General features: G+C 43.1%; 1 protein-coding gene across 2 annotated transcripts in view; it reads left to right on the top strand.

Moving 5' to 3' along the window:
* Positions 1-26,957, top strand: part of si:ch73-22o12.1 (nectin-2) — a 92,803-nt gene that overhangs the window by 8,413 nt on the left and 57,433 nt on the right. The gene's annotated exons all lie outside the window — the stretch shown is intronic.

Below are 26,957 nucleotides of genomic sequence, written 5' to 3'. Positions count from 1 at the left end.
AGAATACGCCATCACAGAGATAATTCACAACAGGTTTATTTGTCATGAAAGCAGGCAGGGAGTGTTCTTGTGTTTCACATTGTTGTTGAAATCTTACTATCTTGCCACTGATATCAGCACTATCTATTGTTTCACTTGTTTATATAAAAATGTGCCGCCATGCTGTGCCGATAAACACGCAGCGCAGTCGTCATGAGTCCCCAGAGCCTTGAAATGGCAAGAGCATTCAAATCCTCCCCCTGAAGCAAACAGCACATTAAGGTCAAATAGAGACAGCAGGTTTATTCAGTTATCAGGCCTGCGTTTTGTCAACAGGGTGTGTCGGTGTTTGTTTGGTGTGGCTCCTCAGGGAGAGCAGGTCCTCCTTCGTTGAAGCGATTTGTCTCATTCATGTGTTCGACTGATTGCCTGCTCTCTCTAATCGGCCACTGGCTCACCCCCTGTCAATCTCCCCCCACTATCACGTTTGTGCCTTTTTGCTTCCACTGCTCCATCTTGATTTTATTCTTCATCTCTGCCCTCTCCGTCTTCCTCTGTTTACGTCTCCTCCTAATGCTCCAAACTTCCTTCTCTCTGTAATTTGGTCCGCATAATTGCTCCATCTGCTCAGTAAACTGCTGTCTCTTACTGTATCTCTTTTCCTCCTCTCGTCCTGTTCTTTGTTCTCCTCCGCTCAGTTCTTAGTCATCAATCCCTCGTTTCTGCTTCTGTAATTGGAATGTCTGTAGCTCTCCTCGATCCTCTTACTTTCTCTTTTCCCCATAATCTCTCTCCCTCTCTTCTGCAGCTTTCTTACCCTCCCTGTCCCACTGTCCAATTCCCCAGTTGTCTCCTCCACCTATGTCAGCCCCAGAGTTTCTCTTTAAGCCTATCCAAACTGCCTATGCTACTTTCCTTCTCCTACTCTCATTTGCTCCCCCTGTCTCTCGTTCTACTTTCCTCTCATACCTCCTTAACGGCCCCCGCCCTCCCTGCAGACATTTGTATTGCAGGCATCTGTACCTTCCTACCTCCCCTAACGAGGTCTTCTGTTTCTTTTTTCTCCTCCACATCAATCACTCTCTCTCTCTTTCTCTCTCTCTCTCTCATACTCTTTTCCTTCTCTCCCTCTTTCTCTTCTAATGGCCAAGAACACCTCCTCCCACTCCACCCTGGTGGGCATTTTTTGAAGGTTAAGTTGCTGTGACACTTTTACAGTGTTTCACCCCCCCCCCCCCCTTTTGTCTCACCCATCCTCTCCCGCCGTCTCCCCTCGCCCAGGCTGCAGAACGACACTCATCACCACCACCTCCTCGCACACACAACCGCAAAAAACACGCACACAGCACAAACAGTACATACATCGTGGACACATGCACGCAATTCTCTGGGCTGATTTGATGGTTGAATCACTTGATTGCTGTACAGAGGACAGAAAAGGGGAAGTGACAGGACAAAGTCAAGAAAGCGGCTGAGTAAAGCACGAGAGGTAAAACCGGGGGAAATGGAAACAGATGCGGGGTTTTATTTCATTTCAGCAGAGCTAACCTGTCGTGCAGCGCCGGGATCAGGCTGACAATGTCCACTCCCCTGCTGCTACATGCTGTCACACACTCCTCTTCCCAGCAGGCGGTTAGTAGGCCGGTAATATAGCTTGACTCATCTAACAAGAATCTCATACTTGAGTTGAAAGGGGCTTACATTGGAAGAGTTAATTCCCAGTTTACAGTGTAGTACAATTTAATACTATGACAGGAAACTAGCTTTGTGACGCTCATATTTCGGTGAGACTGTGTCTGAGAGGTACACGGTTTTATTTTGATTGAGCTAAATATTTGCATAGAGTCACCGTAAATCCACATTTACACATCTGATCCATCTTAACTGTGAGGAAGAAATAGTCTGTATCAAGGGCTACTCAATATACGTATTAATATTTTATCAATATCATGCTATCATTTTGAGTTTGGATGCTATGATACTGTGAGTGTTGTAATTTTCTGGTTTTAAAGGCTGCATTACAGTAAAGTGAATTGATTTTCTCAACTAACTAGACTATTTAAGCTGTTCTATTATTTTCCTCAGTCATTGTATCAACTTCACTAATTTATTTTTTAAAAATCACCAACAGTCGACTTTACAATATGTACCACGCACTGTGATATCAATATCAAGGTATGCGGTCAATAAACAGATAGATTTAGATTTGATTAGTCTTGCAGCAGAAAAGTAATGAAAAAACTATTTTAATATTTAATATATCACATTTTAAGCCTTTTCTCAGTTTTGCATTGTAAAAATGTCTGTATTTTTGACTGTTACTCAGGCAAAAAAAGCAATTTGAATTATCACCATACATTTGCAGAAGTGCATGTTCCTTGTTTTCCAATAATGGATAGATCTTTTATAGGGCTTTTATGAAAATCACATCACTGCAATGCCATGATCATGTGACGCTACCATGGTAAAAAGGTCATCACTGTCATCACCACATTTATTTTGAGCTGAAATAATGAATTCCTTGAAAAATGTGCTTATTTGGTTCTGTTGCTGCTGCCTGCAGTCACTCCCCTATAGCCTCACTCTGATTGGTTAAAAATGATGAGTAATTGCCTATAAAGACTAAAGGTTGCCATGCCAGACGACAAAGAAAATGGAACTGCTGCGGTCAGTGAGCGCACTCAGAACTGTGTGTCGAATGATATTACTGAAGTTGTAAGTTGAAACATCACAAGCTCTGACACCGAAATTTCAAAAACAAGTAAGACCAGTGTTTCCGCTGGTAACAGTGGTGGTTAACTGTCAAACCTTGGTGGTGCATTGCCTTTTCACCGTGAAAAGAAGCAGTAAACATACCGTCACAGCTCCAGTTATATGCATATACTGTTAACATTTTCTCTCAACAGCAGCAGCCTTGAAATGTTGTTTTCAGCCCCGGCAGTCAGCTGGCTGCTGCCAGACAGAATGATGCACTTGGTGTTACTGAAAACAGAGACACTATTGTTCTCAGCCCAAGCTTAGAGACCCTCCTCCTCCTTCCTCCCCCCAGACACCCCCCACCCCCCTAATCCAGGTGAGCCGAGGGAGACCATTGAAAAGGCCATCTATTGTCCTGCCTCCCCCCTCCATTTCCTCCCTCTGCACCACACCTGTATCAATGGACAGGCCTGCCTTTGAGTAGTGGCCCTAGAGGGAAAGTGGCTTTGTAACAAGAGATGATTGGGTAGTTTCTCTTGAAATGGAGGCTGATGGAGGGTCTTTTTCTGTTGTGTGGATGGGCCACTGTGGTGCCTTTTTGTAACAGGTTTTCTTGGTACACAAGTCCTTGATGCACTCCTCAAAGGGCATTTGATGTGCAGAAAGTCAAATATTTGGTAGTTTCTGTGCAATATGCATGTTCACACGGTGCATATATCATACACTTGTTCGTTATTTTGCCGCTTGCTGTTTTGGCTTTCTATCTTGGCCTCTTTAGGAAGAGCCAGCAGGGAAGGGATGAGAGAGGAGAGGGGAAGAGATGGAGAGAGCAGGAGAGACAGTATCTTCTCTGCTGACTAGTACTTGTCACCGAGGCCCTCTGGGTGTGCGCTCGCTCGCTCAGCTCGCTGGGAGCAATCTCCTGAACCCACCTCCTTTTTTAAAGCTTTTAAAGGAAACACTTTAACCGCTTTACTTCTGTCCTTTCCCTCTCTTCCCACTTTCCTCTTCTTGCAACAAGCTTGCGGCTGATTCGTGCACCAGTGATTCATGAATTTATCTCTGGCACGGCACAGTCATGCAGTGTGCACGCATGAGTGTGTGTGTGTGTGTGTGTGGAGTGTGTGTAGGGTCTGAACGACAGAAGAAGGCTGCATGCGGTGGGAGGGTGTGTGTGGAGGGAGGGATGGGGGGTAGAGAGGGAATGTGCTGTGATGCCAGCCGTGATTAGAGCAGTAGCAGTCGCCGTTTAAACACACATTTAAATAGATACAGCCTCGGGAAGATGGGTGGGAGGGGGGTGGGGGGGGGTAAGGTGAGGAAGAGGATGTGGCTCCGCTGCCTGTGTAAACTAACACAAGTGTTCTCAGTTGTTCTGGTTTTAAATAGAAGTTCCCCAGGCTCCACCTACCAACTTTCCCTTGTTCATTTGTTTGTCTCTCTTTTTACCCCACGGTCTCACTCTCCATTTTGCTCTTTGCTTTTGACACAGAATTGCTTTATCTGGCATAGATTATTGATATCCTCCATAGACGGCCTCCTCCATCCTTCTTCTCTGCATTCTTTTGCATGCCTCCCTCTCATGTGGCCGCTCATTTGGCTGTCATCCCTGTGCCAGCCAGTTCCCTTCCTCTCTTCCAATTTATCTCTCCTACTCATTCCTTCCAGATAACTCTCTTTCTCCCGTCTCTCCCCTCATCACCTCGGTCCATTGTGAGTTTGCTTCCTTCCCCTTTCCCCCCTCCTCTTCGTTTTCCAACCATATCCAGCCATGCGTCACTCTTCCTTTTCCTCTGTGAACCTGACTTGGCCTGCTTGTCTCAGGTTTGAGTGTCCTACTTTGATTTCCTCTCACTGCCCCCCATGCTCCTCTCCTCCTCTCTCTGGTGTTTATTTACATAGAGACGGGTGGAGGTAGAGCTGTCAGGATGGATTGATGGATGGCGAGAGGCCACGGGTGAGGGGATCTGGGCGTTTGATGGACGCCCCTGTCAGTCAGGATACTACTTAAAGAATTGGCTCGTTCGTTATTATGGAAAGGTGTGGAAGCCTCACTGGCTGTATTAAGATAGCTGCCTCAGGGAGCTCGTTCTTCTCACCAGCAGCGTCCTTTTTGTACCCATAGATCTAAAACTATTTCTATAATGTGGCCTTAAAGGTCCTAACGAGCTAAAAGTAAACCATTCTTTAGACGTATATTGACATTTTAGAGCGTAGAACCACTCCACTGACAGAGACAGTCCGCCGCACCGCACGTCTGCCCTTTTAAAAGCTCGTCCCTTGTAGATGACATAATTATGCAGTGTCAATGTGTGACAAGCTGAGCTTGGCTGCATTAGAAGAATTAATATGCACAGCGTAGGAGGGAGCCTGTCCATGATCTTCTAATGCTTATAGCCACTCACTCTCCTCCGCTCATCTTGGGAAGCTATCACACTCTGGAGCAAGTTATCTCTGAAGCCATCAGGGCTAATGTCATGCTGTCTTCTTTTCCCCCCAGTAGTACGTTTTAAGACTCTTATAATATCCATCTGTATTGCGTTCATTTGTCAAGTTTAATGAATGCACTTGAGTTTTTACTTGGTCATTTCATGCTGACACTAGGGTTAATTGGCCTTAAAGGAATCAGGTATAGGCTATGATATCACAGTAATGCCGGTCTGATTCCATACTTAATGCATAATTCAATATTAAATTGGATTTCTATGAAAGTCTTAAGGCTGTATATCTGTTAATGTGTCACTTTTATTGGATACCAGCTAAATACTCATGATTTTCTTAAAAATGTATTCATAAAGCCCATTATCACAAATCATAATTTGCCTCAGAAGGTTTTATAGCATCCCTTCTGTCCTTGGACCCTCACAGCAGGTAAGAAAAAACTCCCCGACAAAAAAACCCTTAACAGTGAAACAAATTGTAGAAACCTCAGGAGGAGCAACTGAGGAGGGATCCCTCTTCCAGGACGGACTGACGTGCAACAAAAAAAATACAGGAATCAATATGACAAAGTGATACAAAGGAAGAAGAGAGAGAGGGAGAGATGCACAGCAACAGCAATAATAACAATACCTTAACAATAGTAGTAGAAATATGAATATCAATAAATGTAGTTTATGATACCATGTGTGTTAGATGCAGAAATTATAGTATATGTATGTGACAATAACAATCATATGTTTATAATAATGGTGTAAGTGTGACTAATAATAATAGCAGTAGAAGTAGGCGTCATGTAGGAACACAGCATCAGTGCAACCACCACCTGCGATCCAGGCGCGGCTGCAGGGACGACGGAGCGTAAAGGCTCCAGAGAAGCAGAGTTAGTGATATGCACTAATAACATCCATTTTAAATAAATGAAAACATAATGTTTTGTTATTGCAATACGTATAATCCATTGATCTAAATGTTCTTGTAGAAATCCTTCTAAAAACTGAAAATGAATAGAAAAGTTGGATATTAAACAAAAATTTGATAAAGTCCAATATTTTTTAACAAAACTTGTGTGGTGATAGCACAGTATTGCTAAAAATGACAGAATAGTACCAGTGAAGTGAGTGTACTCGGAGTCCAGCAGTGCAGCCGCTTGCGTCATATATCATAATGCCAACTACAGGTCAGCACAGTGAGACTGCAGCCTGAGATGTTACAGAACGTACAGCTTGAAATATTGCAGCAGTACTCCCGCTGAGGTGATAAACTGTCAAAGAAAGAGAGCTTAAGGTGCTATCTGACTTTGCCTCCGCATTTCTCACGCATGTTATCTCAACTTGAGCCAATAAACCCTGTTTAAAAAAGGTTCGATAATCTTTGGCAGAGCAGTGGCATGACGCATTTGTTCTCACTCTAGCCACATAGAGTGGAGTAACAAGATGAGCCATACACTGAGCTGTATATTAGCGTATACTCTATGTGCCAGAAACATCTTGTTTTAACTGATCAGTTATGAAGATTTCCTTTTTCTCTGTGTTTCTCATGAAATTACACAGAATGACTGTATTGCGGCATGCAACCGTAGTCAGTAATAGAGAATAGCGAAGTAAGGATGTGGTCAAGGTGCATCATCCCTGGTACAACGTGCCTTCACAGGCTTATTATTGCTGAGAATACTTACTTTCAATATCAGTTTATCAGCGTATTATTTTCTTGATTAACCCATTAAGCGTTCAGTCTATAAAATGTCAGAAAATACTGAAAATTGTCCACCCCAGTTCCTCAGAGTCCAAGGTGATGTCTTTAAACGCCTTTTTTTGTCACTCCAAAACCAAAAGATATTCAGTTTAATGTGATTTAAAATAGAAAAAAAGCAGGAAGTCTCCATATTTGAGAGGCTGAAACCACCATTTTCTGCCATTTTTTACAAGCAAAATTACTAAATCATTAGTCATTTATCAAGATAGTTTGCAATTATTTTTCTGTGGATTGTAAAATCAATTAGTTGACTTATAGTTGCAGCTCTAGTAGGCATTTTAGTCAGTCTTTTGTACCAGTTTTTAGCACAATGAGTTCAGGGGTCTCATGATAAAGCGTAACTAACATTTTTTAAAAATTATTTATTTATTTATCTGTTTTAATTGACCACTATTTGAGTGCCTTAACTGTTACGGGAAGTATTACTGCCAGTGAGTTAACAAGATAAAGATAAATGAAAATAGTTATTTTCTGCTTTTTTTTCCCACTACTTTACCGAAAACATACCAAACCACGACCCAAAAACTGAGGTACATACAGAACTATGACTTTTCTAAATCGTTACACCCCTGGTGTTCAAGTGCTGGGAGGACTTCTTGACAAATTGGAGGCATGTCCCAGTCTCGCACAGAATCATTAGATCACCTGCCAGTTGACAAAGCCGACTTGTGCTGCGTCTGTGATGGCAGAAGCGACAGGAAGTAACAGAGCTGCACAGATCATGTGAATGGCATGCAGCGGGATGAGTAAAGGGGAAGAGGCGAGTGCAGGCCATGCAGTTAGAGGTAAATGTATGTTGGCGGTAGCTAAAGGGAGAGAGAGAGTAAGAGCACAATGGCGAGAGGAGAGAGGAGCCTGTTACTGAACCATCAGCGGAGGTAATGAGACACAGGTGCAGCCCGTGGAACCACATCCTCCATCAGAGAGGAGGACAGGAGGGCTGGAAAGTAGTCAAAAATACTGTAGAGCTGCAAGACAGGAGATTCAATGCAACATTTCACTTTGATAGAACATTATTACTTATTAGCATGCGAAACCCCACAGGAGTTCTTGAACAATCACCCAAAAACAGTGGGCACCCTGGGGATGTGTCATTACTCTGGGCGCCCAGGCTTTATCTAACTATCCATTCATTTGCATCTATTTCGAGCGCCTAGTTAAAAAATCCTAAGTGCAACACATTAAAAACAAGCATGACACGCAGCCACATCATAGGAATAATTCTGGGTCTTTGTTTGTAGTTCATCATCATCTCTGATCATCTCATTTAGACTTGGTTTTCAAACATATGCTAATGAACGAGGAGCCAGGAAAAGCCAGAGCTTTGCAACACTGCAAGTGATTTCAGCACTTGATTGTTAATGAACTTATATTTGGGTTTTGCTTGCTAAAAACAGAAAACGTTGGATTAGTCGGAAAAGCTGCTTCGAAAATTGGTTAGCAGAAAAGGATGCAATGAGAGAAAAGATTAAGGAGGACCGAGGGGAGAATGTAAGGTGACAGATTGAGATAGGGGAGAAAGAGGAACTGAGCAGGAAAGAAGGGCACAAGCTGCACAGGAAAAAGGTGTTAAGACAGCGTCAGGGGTGTTGAATCAGAGGGGTGTGTGTGTGCGAGGATGTGAGCAGCAGATACGCACTCCCTGCCGCAGGCTAGGTGGGGCGACTATACTTGCTGCTATACTTGTTTTTCTTCCCCCAACTTCCAGATCAGTCGAATGCACAAAACCAGATGGAAAGTTCAGGAAGGGAGGAATCCCATCAGTAAACAAGTGTGTGCGGGCGATCCAGAGCAGGTGCAGTCAGCGAGTGCATGTGGGTGCATGGTTTGTTTGAATGGTCGACATCAGAGAGTGTAAGAGAATGGCCTTTGTATTCAGCCAATACTGAGTGAGTAAATATTTTGGAAAGGGCATGCTGCGTCGGTAGATTGTTCTTTTAAGCAGCGGGGGTGACAAACGGAGGAGGCAGAGATGAGAGGGAAGGAGATGGCGAGCTAGAGGAAACTGTGAAGCAGCAGCTATGTTTATTCCGCCATGCAGAGCGGCGGACACAAACTGAGCTTTGTCCTACGCCCGGGCTAAGTTAACGTTAGAGCTAGCTGTGAGACCTCGGAGAGACGCGAGCATAAACTGCTTTGCTCTTTCCCCTTCATTTGCTGCCAAATGACATCGCTTACTCTGCTACGGGGTTGCCCTCGCTGCCAGTAGCTGCTATCATGAATGAACAATGTGTACTTCTCAGGGTCCCCTGCCTCTCCTCAGGGTGCCTCTCCGCAGGCCGAAGGTGTACGCTACAGGACACGAAGCTATGCATAAGATGGTATTCACGCTGAGGAAGCCCTGTTAGAGAGATGTTTGATGTGTTTCATTTTCTACTGTGGGAACATGGTGTGAGTAAGAATAAACACACCAACAACACGCCAAACAGGCATGCAACAGTGTGACCTCCATGATTGCCCCTGTTGCTTTTGTATGTATTTTTTATTATTTTTTTTTTTTTGCTATTGTGTTAGGGCAGGATGGCTCCAGTGGTGGATGAGGGATAAGAGGGGTCATTCATTCATCTCACACCCAACACACACACACACACACACACACACACACACACACACACACACACACACACACACACACACCTCCCTCACAGGCCTTTCATCTTTACTCTCACAGGCTTCTCTTGTTCTGTCAGTCTCGCTGAAGAGAAAGAAGGGGGGAGAGAGAGAAGGAGTGAGAGATGAAGGAAGGATGTCAGGGAAGTGGTGAGAAGAGGGCGGGCAAAGGGAGAGAAGGAAAACGACAACAAGTGATTTCTGTTTCCTGTTCTCTGCTAAATCATCTCAGCTTGGGTTGTCAAAAATTGATGGTCGGACACTAATTGATATTTAAAATTGATATTAGATACAATATTCATTCAAACAGTACCAATACCAATACCAATGGTGCCTTCTTTGCCTCCTCATAGAGAACCCCAGAAACGAGTCCAAAAACCTGGAAATCTGTTAGCATTTTCACACCTCTGGTTCCCTCATCTCAAAGTGAATTTGTGTTTGGTAAAGCGACCTTAAATAAGGTCTGTGGTTAACACAAAACATATTCTAGGACATAAAATACATCAGTAAATACCCCACTCGTGAACTTTGAAGCTTTTATGTGTCTTAAAAAAGGCATTTGCTAGTAAGAGGCTTAATGAGACAACAGAATGTCAGGTGTTAGCTTCCTCTGTGATTTTAATCAATGTTTTTTCCCTTCTTTAAAAACAAACTTCAAATGACGAAGAAATTATTCAAAACAAGTTTTCAAGTTATAGGAAAACTAAGTTTCACTTCGACTATCGACTATCAAGTATTTTTCTGGGTATCGGTACTGAGTTAGAAACTCTGGTGTCGTGACAACCCTACTACCAACCCACTCAACTCCATCACCTCCATTTGGGGGACAGAGTAACAGGTCGCAGAAAGTTCTCTCTGCTCCGGTGCATTTTCCTTTTCATCTTTTTCCACCCTTCATCTCTCTAATTGTACCCTTCTCATCTCATCCTCTCGTTGCCTCGCCTCGCCCCCCCTCCCCTTCATCCCTTCCACTCATCCTCTGTCCATCCCTCGCTCTCCCTGGGGCTTGCCTCAGTGGGTCGGTTCCAGTCTGTCTGTTCGCTGATGACTCCACTTGGAGCAGATGTGATGCTCAGCAGCTGTTGCTCTGCTCTGCAGCATCACCCCTCCCTCCACCCCACCACCTCCCCACTTCTATATCTCTCTGCTTTTGCTTTCTTATTATCTATGTGTCTTTTTGTTCCCCCCGCAACGCCGTTGCTCAAGTGTAAATTGGCGAGCTTCATTTTATATTTTGTTCTCAGATCTGTTTTGTCTTTTCTGACCAGCCTCACCAATTCGTTTCAGTCTCTAGCCTCCCAGATGCAGCTGTTGCCGTTCAAAGCATATTAGGCTTTTTTGTCATAGCAATAAGTCTGGGATCTGAGTGTGTTTGTCTGCCACATGAATGGCAACTGTCACACTGTAATCATGTGAAACAAATGCTGGCCATTAATGGCAGCGTGGCAGAGGGCAGAGAAAGGGAGGGGGGATTGTTCCGCCATGAATCTGGCGAAATGAGAGAAATGTTTTGTGTTTGTCAATGCGAGTGCGTTTGTGTTGTTGTTTATCCATCCAATGACACAGTGTTGTTCAAAGCCAGGCCCAGAGCTAGAATTAGAATATCTATGTTTAGCTTGATGTTGAGATTTATAGAAACGAAATGGGACTTGGACACTTGAAGAGTGATGAATGGGTTTTATTTAGGCTTACTCCCATCAGTGCCCAGCGCCTCTTCACATGGACTTATTAGAATTTTTATTGGCTCTCTCTGTTCATTTCTTTTGGTCCCTCTGCCTCCGTCTCTGCGAGGATTGGCTGGCTGGTGAACTGAGCATCATCTGACAGGTGCCCTCTTGTCTGAGATTAGAAGAGGAGAGGGAGATGAGGAGGGGGAGGTTCACGTCACTTTGATGACTTCAGCCTGGAGAAATCTGTTTCGGGACAGGCGTGTGGTTGTATCTGTGTGGTAGGGCGCGTGTGCAATGTGTGCATAGGCATGCGTGTGCGTGTCACATCTGTAATTGGCTGCCGCAGCCGTTGCCGCCGTGCTCGCAGCTCCGGCCTCTGATCTTGTGGAAATCTGGGATCAGCGTGGCAGATCCGCCTGCTAATCAGCACTCAGAGCTCGAGCACAGGAACGTCAACCTGTGCTTCGCTCTGCAGGCTGGAATATCACCGCACTCGGGATTTAATCGCTCTAAAAATCCCTTAATGGGAAACGTTACATGCAGTCTAATTTGAGGATGTTGAGATAAAACTTTGTGGTGTGTGTGTGTGTGTGTATGTGACAATGCTGGAGTTTGTGTGTTCTGTGCATATGACCGAAACACCGATAAGAGATATTGAGCGCCACTTTTCCCCCCTTTGCTCTCAGATGATAAGATTACAACAAGGTCAGATCACTGGAGGCTCTCTTTGCACTTTACCCTCCACGGTCTCTCCTCTCTCTCTGTGACCGGTGACTGTTCATGGTGGCATACGGCAGAGCGTCATTGGGAAATTCATAAGGGGGAATCATCACTCATTCCTGGTTCCCCTTTGAGGACTGCGCTAATTAGTCGGCGTCTGTGATTAGCTGGCTTGTGTTTGATCTGCTTCGCTCCTCTCCCTCTCTGTCGAAAAAAGCTGCCTGCCTGGGCCACGATTTGGCTGCAAGGTGCACCGTACCCACTCAGGCAGACACACAAAGACTCAAAAACAGACACACAAAGATGCACACAGTGGCAGATTTTTTTTCCCTGCCTTTCGGAGACACTGCAGGTGGCCTCAGAGACACAGTATCATACACCAGCAGACAGCCACACACACACACAAACACACGTGAGCTGCAGAGTTTCAAAGCATGCAGCACTTCTGTAGAAAGAGTACAGCTGTTAATATTTTACTTGTGCATACCAGGAACTATGTTTACTTTCACTTAGTGAGTTTCAGCCTGTCAATGAAATTCCCCGGGAAAACACACTCCTTACGAAGGCAACACAGGATGTGGGTGGCTAACTGAGAAGTGGATTTACTTAACTTAACCCCGAGTGATTACAGCAAAAGATGGGCGAATTATGAATGTAATTAAATTTGTACAAATCCCCCTTTGCTCCCCCTTTGCATTAGCCCTCAATGGCGAAGCACAGTTGGGGATATCCATGCTGCGTTTTAATATGACACAAATAGGAGCAATTCTTTGGTGCGTGACAGAGCACTGTCTAATTACACAGAAGCTGTGATATTGAAGGGCCCGTCTGTCCTTGAAGCTGGCCACTGGAGCATGGCAGGGCCATCTCTGGCTGTTCATACCCCCATCTATCTATCCCTCACTTCCCAATCCTCTATCTGTCACTCTGCCTTAAGGGTGGAGATGGTAAACAAAGGCGGCCCCAACTCAATGTAATGACGACCTGACAGGGAACGGCTCCAACAGCTTGTGTGTTTTTCTGGCGGGTGTGCGTTTGTTGTTGTGCTCCTCCTTATGATCTCTGGGAAGTGGCTTCAATCACAGTCAGATCAATTGCAGCATCATTGTGACTGCCGAGCCATTACGAGCTAAAACCAGGGTTCATGCGGTTATTGAGGGGAAACTCAATCCACTGCTGTCCACCTCTAAGACAAGTAAAGGTGCCGAGGACAGCAAGCTGTTTGTTCTGGTTACCGATTGCAGACTTCAGTTCCTGTACCCTTAAATAGCATGATTGGTTTTTGATTGGTTTTTGATTTTAATTAGCCTTGATAATTAGCCTCATTTTTTCATAGATGTATTGTATCAGTTTTTTTTGACAGAGAAAAAGCAGAGGTTTCCTCTGAATTGTGATTGACCTCCTTTACGTTTCATCATGTATGTTGCAGGAACTTTTTTTGTTCAATAATGCATTTACATTATTGAATAAATTGTTTATTATGTATTCAAATAAAAAATAAAATAAAAATATAAATCAAATTTTTCTAGCTAAATTTATAATAAATTTTAAATTCTTTTTTTCTTTTTCAATTTGTGGTGATATAAAACAATTTTAAAAATCTTTTTAAAAATTTTTTTTTTTCATTCAAGCAGCAACCTTCGGGGCAATAAACTTAAGCCAATGTGTAAGTGCTAAAAACTGCAGTTCCTCTATTGGCCCTTTCAGGCTGGCTCCAAGAGAGAGTCAATCCCCATAGACACCCTGGCAAAATGCACACTTTTACAACAGAAATAAACATGTTTACAGCCTGGTATAAAAACTGTTCTGGTCCTTCTAATGTCAACATCCAACTATAGGTTGAGTTTTTATATCTCACCTGTTTAGATTTTATAAATGCTTAAAGTTACACATATTTAAAAGCGGAGTGACATGCTGTCTGCAAGGTGCTACAGTCAACAAATCAGATCCACCCCCCTCATTCAAATATGCTTACTTCTGGCTCTAGAAATACAAGATGGCGAAGGCCAAATTGAGGCTTCAAAATACAGTCTATGATTTGACCTCTATTTTACCAGAAAGTCTCATTGAGACCGAAAATCTCATTACAAGAGAGATGTTGCAAAAGTAGCCTCTGTTCAAAAGCACATCATATTAAAATACAACATACAACACAAAATGCAAAAAAGTGCAATAAAACAAAAGAACAGCAGTGGACTCTTGTAAACAACCACATGCCTGCATCAACACATTCTTCATACTGCTGTTAATTTCATTAATGAATATAAAAAATTCTAATTTGGGATCTTTTTGTAGATTATTTTATGCCCAAGGTGCACCGAATCCTCATTTTTGAGGAGCTAGAACCAGTCAATAGTTCCCATTTGTGCTTGATTTATAACCTAAACATGTAAGATTATCAAAACTAAGCAGTTATTCAACATTTTTACAGATGTACTCATGGCATGGCAATTTTAATTTATGTATCACATTTTATTACACATGAACTCAATGTGCTTTACATTGAAAGACATAGAAGAAAATATGGGAATATAGGTAGCATAAACAACATATATGTACAGTATGAGCACGATTCATCAATCAAATGGGGATTTATCTACAGAAAGCTGAAGAGATCATTTCGGATGCAACAATCATAGAGTGAAACTGAACATTAAATTCATCAACAACTTAGTCCAGTAAAATGTTTGACAGTAAATTAAGGTGAAATGTAAACATTGTTATGATTAAATGTAGCGACTAAAGAAAGACTCTTTTATTGAAAATGAGTGAGAGCAGTTATTCTTAGTCACTTTTATCAATAATTAAGGGAGTCTTTTGACCCTCTCCTTTATCTGTGTTTCATAGCTTATCGCTGAAGGACAGAGACGGTATTTTCAAACCTTTTTGAAGTTTATTGGAATGAAACACAGGGACTTGGATTTCTTTGCGACCGGCAAATTGTAAGAAAAATTATGCGCATACTGAGACACTTCAATCTAGCACATTTCTGCTTTACATGCTTTTTAGAATATATTTATATATTTAAGTCCTTTATCTCCTCCGGCTATTTAATTGTAAATAGATTTTTTTTATTTCTTTTACTGTAAAGCTTTTCACTGCGTCTGGTCTGATATTTCATTTTGTGTTTAATATTTGAGTTGACATGCACAGGTGCCTTTTTAAGGATAATTAAAGTGGTTTCATTTTTTATTATTATACTTTGACCACCAGCCAGCTAAACTTTCTCAGAGAATTCTATTTTTTAAAAAAAATCCAACAGATTAATGTGAAAGGAAATATCGGTTTATGCGCCGCTCCCTCTTATGATCTGTCTCCTTGAGCTGTTCGTCTGTCTGTCTGTGTTTTTGCTCTTCAGTCACCCCTCCATCCACCAGCATCAAAACAATACACCATGTTCCTAAGGCAAGTTGTCATAGTGACTGTCCTTCAGAGAATACTCAAAGTTGATCTTCATGTTTAGTACAAACAGATGGAGGGAGGACTAGAGAACAATCCTGAACTCAACCTCCTCATACCTTCCTGCTGTTTATTACTCTCATACTCCATTATACCTTATAGAAACCGCAGTCCAAGTTCTCTCTCTCTTCTCCTTTCTATCCCTGTTTCATCCTCCCTCCTCGGTATCACCTTTCCCCTTCTCCTTTGTGGGAGAACTGATGGGAGGAGTGTTGAAGTGAAGAGTTTCATCTTACCTGCCTCCTATTGAGACTCGAAGACAATAGGCCGTTCACCTCCGCCCTCACAGCTCACTGCAGACCTGCGGGAAGGAAACTCCAACGCATACAATGCAGCTGCTCTAATACACAAAGCATAGATTCTTTCTGCTTTTTAATTGCTTCAGTTATCTACTGTCCCCATTCCTATCTTTGTGTTTCCCACATCCTACCTACCTGATGTTTACTAATCATCTTCCCACCTCAGTGTAGCTTTCTTTGTCCTTTATGTGAAATATTTTAAGAGCTGTTGCATGTTCTTATTACAGTTTTAAATTGCAGGTAGACTAATCAGCTATCCACATCTCTGACATTTGTGCAACACCCTGCAGTGTTTCTGTAATATGAGTCATAATCATAATAAATCAGAACTTTTGCTCTTACTGTATGTTGGCAATACTTTTGCAAGAGCAGACACTCTGCTTTTATTTTTTCTTCAAGTGGTGGGTGGGTGTCATATTTTGGAACATAACTCGTCTGTCCTCTCAAATCTTTCCCTGCAGACTTCTTTTCCGTGCTCCTACACAGACTCACCGTCAGTAATTCAATCCAGCTGGTTGTTGTGACGGACACAGTCATCAGTTTATCATAATATTGGTACGCACCTCCTTGTTTGTTTGCTTGCGGTGCCCGACCTTCTGTCTTCCATATGGCCGGCATTGATTTGGTAACACGCTGTGTGATCCTCCTGACAGATTGACTGCGCTGATAGCTGTCTCCCTCATATCACCGTACTGCATTTTAATCCTTTAATGTGCAGCATAAATTGGATTGGTCTCTCACCCCCTCAACTGTGGATGAGCTGCACGTTGACAGCATTGTTGACCAATGGGCTCGTCAGTTGCTGGCTGAGTGGCAGCCGTGACACTGTGAGCAGCTGAGAAACGAAGCTTCCCCAAGGTGAAGTAAAGGTGAACGTCGGCGTCAAACAACCTGGAAACACAGCTGTGTTTTGGTCTGGAGGCGGGGTTGTCATGGAATTCCTTTCACTTTAACAGGCGGCTGTTTTTTTTTTGTTTTTTTTTTTATTCAGGGAAAGGATCACACCCAGCCTGAAATATCCTCTCTGACACCTCGGTAGGCTCTCACATCCAAGTGTTGTTAGGGAGGCGAAAATAGGACACATAATCACATTATGTTAACAACTGACATACCGGGGCATGGATGTATACACACACACGCAGGAAATGATGGATAAAGAGATAAACACATAGACACAGTCCAACTTTGACATTTGTAGAAGTAACTGGCACTTTTTTTCTTCCTGTGCACTTCTGACTTAGCCTGATCCTTTAATTCATGGCTATTTCCAAAGTGAGATGCTGCCAGACTCTGGATATGCACAAACACACACATACATGCGCGCGCACACACACACACACAAGCACACACTTCCAAAGTCATTCAGAGAGTGATGTCTGAAGAATTTTTTTGGCAAGCTCACTGCTCGACCTGATAGAGAGGTGGAAGGCCTCGGCATGCATAATGGGAAATAGATCAAGATATTTCCCACACACTGACCCCAGACCTACCTGAAAAATGTTTTCCCGAAGCCTTGGATTTACATTTTATGCCTGCACACGGACTGCAGATCTGTCACTATGGTCACCCGGCAGTAAAACCCCAAAATTACATTCAGGGCTAAAATAACATGCCCGGTACAATTACCATGAGGAGCGATGGCACACAGGGCTAGAATGAAGAAGTCAGACAGAAAAAGAACTAGCAGAGTTTTAAAAAAAAAAGTAGTCAAGGAAGAGCAGAATGAGCCAGAGGGATGAAAAGGATTTATTCCAAAATGAAAAGACAGGACAGGGCGATGGCACAGAGGGGGGAGAAAAAAAAAGGAAGGAAGTGAGCGATGCCTAGAGAAGGCAAGTGCGGTGGAGGTAGAATGATGTGCAGGGCCCGAGCAGACAAAGCAGAGCCAGGAGCCGCAGGGGAGCTGGGTGTCTGTCAGCTATCCAGCCAGTAAGTTATTCAGTCACTTATTCAGTGGGTTGAAGCGATAGCAGCAGCAAGGCAGTATAGAAGCAGCAGTTATTTGTTTGGCTCAGGAGAGCTGTGTCCTTTCTGTCCACAGTAAACCGCCTGTTACAAGCAAGACTTTACTGACCCTAAACGGGCCCAGCGCCAGATGAAAACATGCAATGCCATAAAACTGCGCTCACGTCTTTTATGACCTTGGTCATTTTCCTTTTTTGTGTTTTATGCTTTATACACTTCAGCTTTACACAGTTGCTGCATTCCTTCCCCTCCAACAGTATCTCCCTTTTGACCATCTCTCTCCTTCCTTCATTCGCTCTCTTTCCTCTCTTTCTCTCCTGGGTCAGGTACAGTGTAGATGTTGGTGTTTATCAATAATGAAGAGATGAGAGGAGGAGGAGGAGAGCACACTGCTTTCGTTCTTACCCGGGGATGAATTATTCACTCAGTGGAGAGGAGTGCCTCTCCACCCCGCGTGTGTACGATCTTCTGTGTTTCTATGACTGCCTGTCTAAATGTGGTTATACTTTACCTAGCAGATGTACGTGTGGAGATGTGTTTTGTCTAGCCACGACACCACACACACACACCATTCTGACTACTTTGCAAGTCATTTTTATCTCTTATGCACGGTTTTCCCTTAGCTTGGCAGATGCTAAATGATTAAGCGTGTTGCGTATGTTGTTGGTTGTAAGGTTCATCTGTTGCGATGCGAGATACGCCGCAGTAAAACAAAAGAACCCAGCATGTATAGTTGATGGATCACTCCTGTTTTTCCAATTTCATTCAAACAAACAGGATTCCTATTTCAGACCTGTTTGCCCGCCAGAGCTTGCAAGACCTGAAATATTCTGTTTGTGGTATGTACATAGCTGAGAATGGAAGATAGAGGATGAGAGCGGGAGAGAGGTCCACAGAGAGATGTATGCATAGGCTATTGTGTGTGTAATTTCTTGTCAGGGCCCCTGCAGTTAAATGGCTGGAAGATCCTATTGTGAATTCCTCTACTTTGTCAGTTTCCTTTTTCTCTCGAACTCATGCATACTGTATAGACCTATAGTCTCATGGTAACATTGAGGTCATAGTCCAGCTTTTCAAGAAGGAAGTTTTGGCATTTTTAAGCTGAAGTGTGCACACTTTTGAGAGCATTAAACTGTCTTTTTTTAAGCGTTTTAAACTTCCCTGCTGGGTCTTTTTTCATTAAGATGATGCACTTAATTGAATTGGCAAATGCTTATTTTTGCAAATGATATTCGCTCAAGTCCTAGGGCATGTTTGTTATAAACAGGCAACCAAATAGGAATATGCATCAGTATACAGATGCGTGTGTGTAAATACACACACGCACACATGCACAGTCACCAAACACTCACACCTCCCTGTGCAGATTTTTCCTCCAGCTGTTCATTTCTCCTTGGCACTTTGAAGCCTGTTCATGTCTCCCTGTGTCCCTCCCTCCAAACCCCTATTTCTCCTTCGCTCCCCTTCTGTTACATTTCATGCATTTCTGCCTCACTTCCTCATTTATTCCTGTGTGTCTGATTCCCCTTCTCTCTCTACACTCTGTGTTCAGAGTCAGTTATCAAATATTTCATCATGTCACAGTGAACAAAGTAAAATGTAGCACTCTCTTCTTCTCACACTTTTTTTTCTTCCTCTCTCTGCTCCTGTTGCATCACAGGGGTTGGTTTTTTACCTGCTGTCTCCTGCACGCAACCTCGCTGTAACACCAAACCCTTTTTACAACTGTGTTTCTTTTTTACATTTCCGAGCTGATTGAACATCTATGGTGATTTTTGAGAGCAGATCTGGCATGATAGCCTTGGTCTTTTGAAGTGCGCTTCTTTATCAAACCAAGGTGCTTTCGTCTCAATTGCTCCCACTACTAAAGCTCACAGCATGAATGGATTATAATAGGATGTCATTGGAGAAGTCCATAATGAGCAGTGGCTACTTTCTAAATGTAGCTTTTCTCATGTGATATCGATTGGCTCCTTATAGAGAACCCAGTGGAAAGGTCAATGAGAAGCCGAGACACATTTCAAGTCTTCATTTCCTAGTTTTATTCTTGGCTTGTCAAACTGCCTCGCCTGTCAAAGCTAAGCTGCATTCCCACTCTGCTCCCTGCATACCAAAGTATCCACATCTAAATGTGTGTGTGTGTGTGTGTGCATGCTCAGTGTATGCACGTTCATTGTGGGTTTGTGTGGCTGTATGTGCGCCCACGCCTGTGCGTGTGCATGTGAAGGTCAGAGGAAGCAGCGCTGCAACAGTGTCGGGTAGCAGCAGCAGGAGCAGTCGACAGCAGGTTCAGGCTGGTGCTGTTTCAGACTCCAGCTGATAACGGCTATTAGTACATACCAGCAGCAGTTTGGACATGACACGCAGCCACAGCAGTGTCACTGTTTTGGTTTGGACAAAGTAATGGCAGCACCACACAGAAATCCAAGCTGCACATACAGGCCTTTTAAACTAGAGTGTCAGATAGAGAAATTGTTTTTAAAACACAGTAAAGGAAATACTCAAAATAGGACGTGTTATGTTACATAATATCTGACTGTGTGATCTTTAATGAGGAACTCTGTGGTCATTTTATTTCAGTCACAGTTTATACTGTTTTTAGTCATACTACTACTACTACCACAATTTTTAGCCGAATTTAATGTTTACTGACTATTTGGATATAGTGTGGGTAGTTGTGATTGTTGTAATTACTGTCTTGTGTATTTTTTGTTGTTGTTGATTAATTGTTCATTGTTGTTGTAGTTTGCCCGTCTTCTTTTTGTTTTTTGTTTCCTTTTGCCTTGGATTTTTAATTATCTTTGTCAGGTGTGAGCTTGGAGAGGATCACGTGTTTGGTTGAGAATTTAGGTGTGTGTGTATCTGTCTGTTTGCAGTTTATCTTCCATCCTGCTGCACCAATCGGCCTAATATTTTGTGTGCACAATGCCCGTATGTGGAAGGACCTTTCATAGTTGCAGTGACACACAATTGTTGAAAAGCCTCTTTAATTATCTGTTGTATTTCGTCCTAGACTACTCACGCCCTTCCTTTTTACTGGCAAGTAGGTGGCGCCAGTTTGCGGGGAATCATCTTGGCTTATAACAATAAGCTTTACCGTCTGTTGCAAATGACGTGTCCGACTTCGTCAAAGCTCAAAAACTAACATCCATACAAAAAGTTTGTTCTCATTTTGAGCCGGAGCATCTGCAGATTAATTCTATGCCTGCTATGTTATGATCCACTAAAGTTAGGCACAATATGAATTAGTCTCAGTTTTTGTTGTTTTTGCTGCCATCTCTCCATGCCCTGCCTGCAACCCAGTTTTGTTCCATCCGTTGCATGCCATCATACTGCACTGAAAGCATGTCAGAAGCGGTGCGTTTTGACTTCCCGATTTTGTAGAATTGCAAATTTTGTTGATCTGGTTATTTTTTCATGATATTTGTTCTTCCACCATAAGTAATGGCTATATACTTAAATTGTTTTTGTGTTTTTCAAATCTTTTTTTTTTATATCCTTATATTCTATTTTGTGGTGCTGTAACCTACAGACGATGACACAAAGTTAATGCCATTAAAATTCCGGTCATGAAAGATTTGGGGCTGTGTTTTAGTTAATAGCAAATACATTAATCCTAATAATAACATCACATCTATATTTCACATACAGTGCCTGTTAGCAGGAGAAATCAATCCACTCTGTGCAACATGCGGTGGCTCTGTCAAAAATAGAAGAGTCATGTATTTTTATAAGTTTCTGGGATCCTTTTGAAACACGTTTCTGCATGTCTGCTGGAATTACAAGAATTGTCTAGAGTGGCTGCATGCAGCCTGCCCGGGGGGCATGAGGCCGCCTTGAGATCTGTATTCTCCTGAGTGCACTTTTCTAGTTACATATTTGTTTTATATTATGATGTAATGTTAACTTGTGTGGAATCCAGGAAGAGAAGTTGCTATCTTGCTTGGTAGTTGCTTAATCGGAGCCAAATAAGCATGTGTCACACATTTGATGGTCTCTGGGTATGAGATTTCAAAGCTGCACAAAAGACCTAACAGAGTCCAGATAAGACGAGCAGTCAGCACCCAAATAACAGATGCATCATTCACAAGATTTAGTGAGGGGGAACTGCAGTCACAAGCTGTTGCTTGTCATGGATAGACAGGTTAGTTATGAAACATTTAGATATGTTTTTATTATTTTGGCTCTTTGTACCAGCACATTGAATTTGAAATGAAACTTGCTATTCCAGTTTTGTCAGTTTTATTTTTCATTTCAGTTTTCAGTTTTAATGTAAGAGAGTTAATATCCACATTAGTTTAAAAAAACACCGGAATAGTTGCCCTGTCATTGTCCTGCTATTCAAAAAAATCGATGTACAAAAGGGCTATGACTGACTCCCACACTGGAGGGGAACAGAATGGAAGTAAATACTCTCAAACACCCTTAAAGCTGAAAGTCAGCACTTTAATCTCAGTTATTGCTTCATTTCAAGTCTATTTGGAGTGTAGAGCCAAAACAACAGCAGAATGTGTCACTGTCCCAATACTTACAAGCTGCACTGTACAAAACTACAACCCCAGTAATAATCGTGGAATTGAATCAGCTTCTTTGTGCCAATGTCTCGAAAAAACAAAAACAAAATTGCACATCGGGAGCCTCACAAAGCCAGTATTTGGCAGAGCTTTCATTTAGAAACCACTTGTATCCAAGGCCAGCGCACAAACACGCATGCACTGTCGCACTGAGAATAAAACCAAGAGCACTGAACAATGGGTAAAGTAACGAGATCTGATAGATCATCTTTGCACCATTGTACAACACTCGGGGTCTTGTTTTGGTGGAAGTAAAGGAAGCCTTTAACCCATGCTCTACGACATGGTTCACCCCTAACAGCCCTGATCAAGCTGGTGTGCTGGATGGGCGGAACTTGTTCAGAGCTGAAGGGACACAAGACTCCGATGCAAATTCAAAAAATACATTGCAGAATCGTATGATGACACCAGCAGCAACATTTACAAGCAACCCACGCATCACTACCACTCGCGTTTGCCATCTTTCCCACCTCAGCTTCCTGTTCCGTCAGAAAAGACTTACCTCTTGTGGTGCGTGCTGTGCACTACAATAAATCGCCTAAATACAGCACCTCCATTTCAGTTTAATAAAGGGAAGATGCTCTTTATTTTTTAATTAAAAATCATACTTTCTGGATTTCCAAATACCCTGGTATTATGTAGTACTTTGATTAAAAACCCTAGCCGTGATCTCGGGTTGGTTTATACTTTCACCGGCAAGTGTGTTGACAAACAGCAACTGACAATTCTACATAGTATATCTTTAAACGTAGGAGTGAATATGTAACAACATTGACATGCAACATGCATTTTTCATGAGTTAGGAATTTTATGGCATAAAAGATGATGAGCCCTTCATACGCCCAACTGAACCGTTTCAAGGTATGTCATAAATAAGTGGTGAAAAATGTGGCCTTTGTGAACACACGATCTAAACATCCCCATACCTTCCTTTTAATGGACATGTATTTATTGAGCTCAGAGATAATTTATGCCTGTGCATCGACCCAAGGAGGATTGGAACTGTTTGTAAATGCAAGTGTTGTGCTCATAATTAGATGTTTTTACATTATTTTGCTCAAGCATTTATTAGGCCACCAGTACTGTATAGTGGTTGTATACTGCGCAGACATTTACAGATTTTGTTAAGTCTGACCAAAATGTGTCTTGCACTATCTCAGTAACTCATTACATCACAAGTGCCACCCTGGGGTGTAAAACTCAGCATATCAACTGATCATATTTGAAACTTAGGATGGGAATTATCCTAATTCTCCTGTATAAAAAAATATCTTTGAGGAAGAAAAATGAGAGAAAGAGAGAGCTGACAAAGACCGCTTCCATCAGGACAGGCTAGTGACGCCCCATACTGTCTGTATCAGCGCTATTATTCTTCAGGAGCAGAGAGGTTGGGCCCAACAATAACAACAAGAGAATAATGGAAAGAGAGAAATTCACACAGACCAGAAAGAATAATGAAAGCCCAGAATGCTTATTGAGACAGCAATGCACTAGAAAGGCCAAAGGAAAAACACACCCACATTTTCTCATCGTCTCTGTCTTGCACTTTCTCCTCTCAGACACACACATACACAAACACAGAGTGAGCTTGGAAGCAATCGTCAAGAACGCGGAGAATGGCGAAGCTTCATTCTAGCCCACCTGACAGTGCATAGCCACTAGCTTGATGAAATGGCAGAGAGTCAGTGAGCTCTGAAGGCCATTAGATATTTTAGGTGATGGCCTGCACTCCCTGTCCCCCTGACGCTGTGCTTTTCTCCGCTATAGCAGGGATCAGGCAGAGGACATGAATGCCATTAGGCGTCAGAGTTAGCCAGCCAGGCAGCGAGGCAGGCGGACACAGCCTGATAAGCGTATGTTCGTTTTATAAGCCACTGCTGGCTCAAATGGGCTGCAGAGAAAATGAGGATTTTGAGTTTTTTTTACTGACTCTCTCGCTTCCGCTTGCTCATTCAGTCTGTTGTGCTGTTTTTTTCTTTCTTTTTGCTCTCTCTATTCACAGTCACAGTGTTCCTCACAAGGTCAGGTGTGGAGTCTATCCTGCTTCGCACTGCTCTGCACCTCCCGTCTCTTCTCCCCTCATCTGCCTCTCCTCGCTCTGTTTCTCTCCACCTGTACCACCCTCCCCGCCAACCTCCTCTCCATTTTTAGTCTCTCTCTTGGTCTCTTTCTCACCTCCTCCCTCTCTCACTTCTCTCATTCCTCTCTCCTAAATGTCTCTCTTTTGTCCCTCAGCTGTCTCCTATTAACCTTGTTTATAGCTCACACAGTCTCCCCTTCGAGATCCTCCTCCTCATATCCTCTTCTCTCACCACTTTCTCTTTGCACTCCCTCTTTCATTCTCTATTCCTGGCACCACGTTGTCTTCTCACACTTTCATCCCCACTTTCCTTACACCACCCTCCTCCTCCACCACTCTCATCCTCCGTCACTTTGGCATTCCCAGGCTGTCTCTGGTCTCCTTTCATCCTTCCATCCTTGCACACTTCCTCTCCTCCTTCCTTCCTAATTCATTTCCCCTCTTCACAGACGAATGGTGGGAAATATGGAAATGTCAGTGTGACCAGGCAGGGGATCAGAGAGGACTGTGTTAATATGGCAGGGCTGTCGCGGCGCCATCAGCATAATGTGTGCGTGCGCATGCACATCATGTGGGTGTTAAAGACATAATGATAGGTGACAGTGTTCAGGAGGGTGACATCTGACTATTTGATGATGCTGAAGAGGGCAGCGTGCATGCATTTGTTTGTTCATGTGCGTTTTGATTTGGTGGCGTTCTTTGTATGTCACCTGCAGGCAGCGGAGCTACTGTAAAGTGGAGCAGCGGTGACACAAGGCTTCTGTTATCACTCTTCTTCCCTCCAACCCTCTCTTTCACTCCCTCCGTCTCTCTCTCCCTCTGTCGCTCTTTTCTTCTTGCTCTTACCCTTGAACCGTCTTTTATTCTCTAATTCCCCTTAGATCCTGTCTCTCTCCACCTCCCGCCTCGCTCTTCTGTTAAATATGACCAATGCTCTCTAAATATTTATACTGACAATTACTATTTCAAATGCCGCCTTGCCTAAGCGTTTCCCAAAGTCTGATGTGTTCATGTGCATGCACACACATGCACACGCTGAATTTTTCCTCTCCGTGTCTGGTGTTCAATGACACTGAGTCTCTGAGACTTCGGGGCTGGGATTTGGGGACTCTCATGGAGGACGAAGACGTGCAACTCCTTGTATGTCTTGCATGTAATATTCATTTCCCTGGGGCTGTATAGAGTCTCATAAGGCCAGCCTGTCTCTTCTCTGAGCTCTGGCAGGAGCTGACCTGTGCTGGCTCTCCTCTTATTGCCTTAGAATGACAGACAACAGGCCCCAGCTCAGCTCTGCCCCCATATTATGTGTGGACACAACAGTGTTTGTGTGTGAATGTGCACACAAGTGAAACCTGAGGCAGAGTAACTTATCTTTTACTCTGTGCGGTTTAATGACCTCTGACGTTGCTCCATACACTTCAATCAAGACAGGTAATCAAGGGTTTCAATAACCCTTCATCCCCTTTTCTCTCGCTCTGCTACATCCTTTGGTAACCAGAGCACAGCTCGCATTCCCAGAGCTCATCTGTAGTTAGTCAGACTAGTTCAGGTAGATTGACAGAAGGGGTTATAGCTTCATCTTCACTAAATACTCCCGACATATGAAAGATTACAGGCCAGGAGATCACCAATAAAGCTGTATATGTGATGTATATGTGCATGAATGCTTTTGTGGGTCTACTTGCACAGATATGCTTGTGTATGTGTGTCCAAAAGAAAGAAAAAGAGTGAGCTGTTCCTCTTTTCAGCCCAATAAGACTCTCTGCTGCTCCCACAGGCTGCTCAGTGGTTGTCCAGAGGTTCCTCTGTGGCTACAAGGGGGTTGTTTTGTGGTTGTAAATTGGGCTGGTCCTGGGAGAGCTGGTGTTATTCTAGGAAAGGCTTGTTTTCTTCCATTTTCCCACTCATTCTTTCACTCCTTTCTCCTCCTTCTCTTCCACCGTATTGATATCTCAGATCTCCCTAGAGTAGAGAAGGTGTGGTGTTTATTGCTCGTCAAAAGAGAAAGACAGCACTGGCCTTTCCTCTTATCTACCAGTCTATGGGTTTCATCTGTGTGGGTGTTTTGTGTGTGTGCTCCATCAGCCCTGCAGATCATATTAGTCTCAACACAACAGCTTTGGCTCAGCACAAACCAGTGGAACTAGTTCCGCAAGTAATTGTTTGTCTTTAGGGGAAATTGTGTGTCCTTGGTGTTGTTATAGCTTGCTGCTGAACACATTGTGAGCACACATACACACACACATAGCCCCGGCTGCAGACATTTGAAGTTGTGTATCCGCAGGTAATCCACTCTTACTTAAAACAGGTGCCATCTTGCTGACATACACTAATGCTCGCTTACTCATACAAGTAATTACATTTTCACAGAGACCTGGATTACACACACACACACACACAAACACGGACAGATTGTCGTTTTAAAGCTCCCTTCGCTCTCCCTGTGTCTCACACACCCACTGATACAGCACACCAAGAAAAGCATATTTATTTTGACTCTTTGCTGTAACACAGGAATGTGTCGGCGCAGCAAATGGCAGGCTATAGAAAAGCACAAACCATCCGGATGATTTATGACCTATGTGCAAAAGAGAACTGGCTTTCCTCTTTTTTTTTTCTCCTGCACACATCCCCCTTTTTTCGGCCGCTTCGTCCACACACACGCACAGTCATGGAGAGATACCAGACTCTTGGCCTACTTGCCTGGGTT

The sequence above is a fragment of the Plectropomus leopardus genome, chromosome 7 (assembly GCF_008729295.1).
Source record: "Plectropomus leopardus isolate mb chromosome 7, YSFRI_Pleo_2.0, whole genome shotgun sequence".
In the NCBI taxonomy this organism is placed as follows: domain Eukaryota; kingdom Metazoa; phylum Chordata; class Actinopteri; order Perciformes; family Serranidae; genus Plectropomus; species Plectropomus leopardus.
The sequence above is the reverse complement of the archived record's forward strand: the minus strand, read 5'-3'. Positions and strand labels throughout refer to the sequence as shown.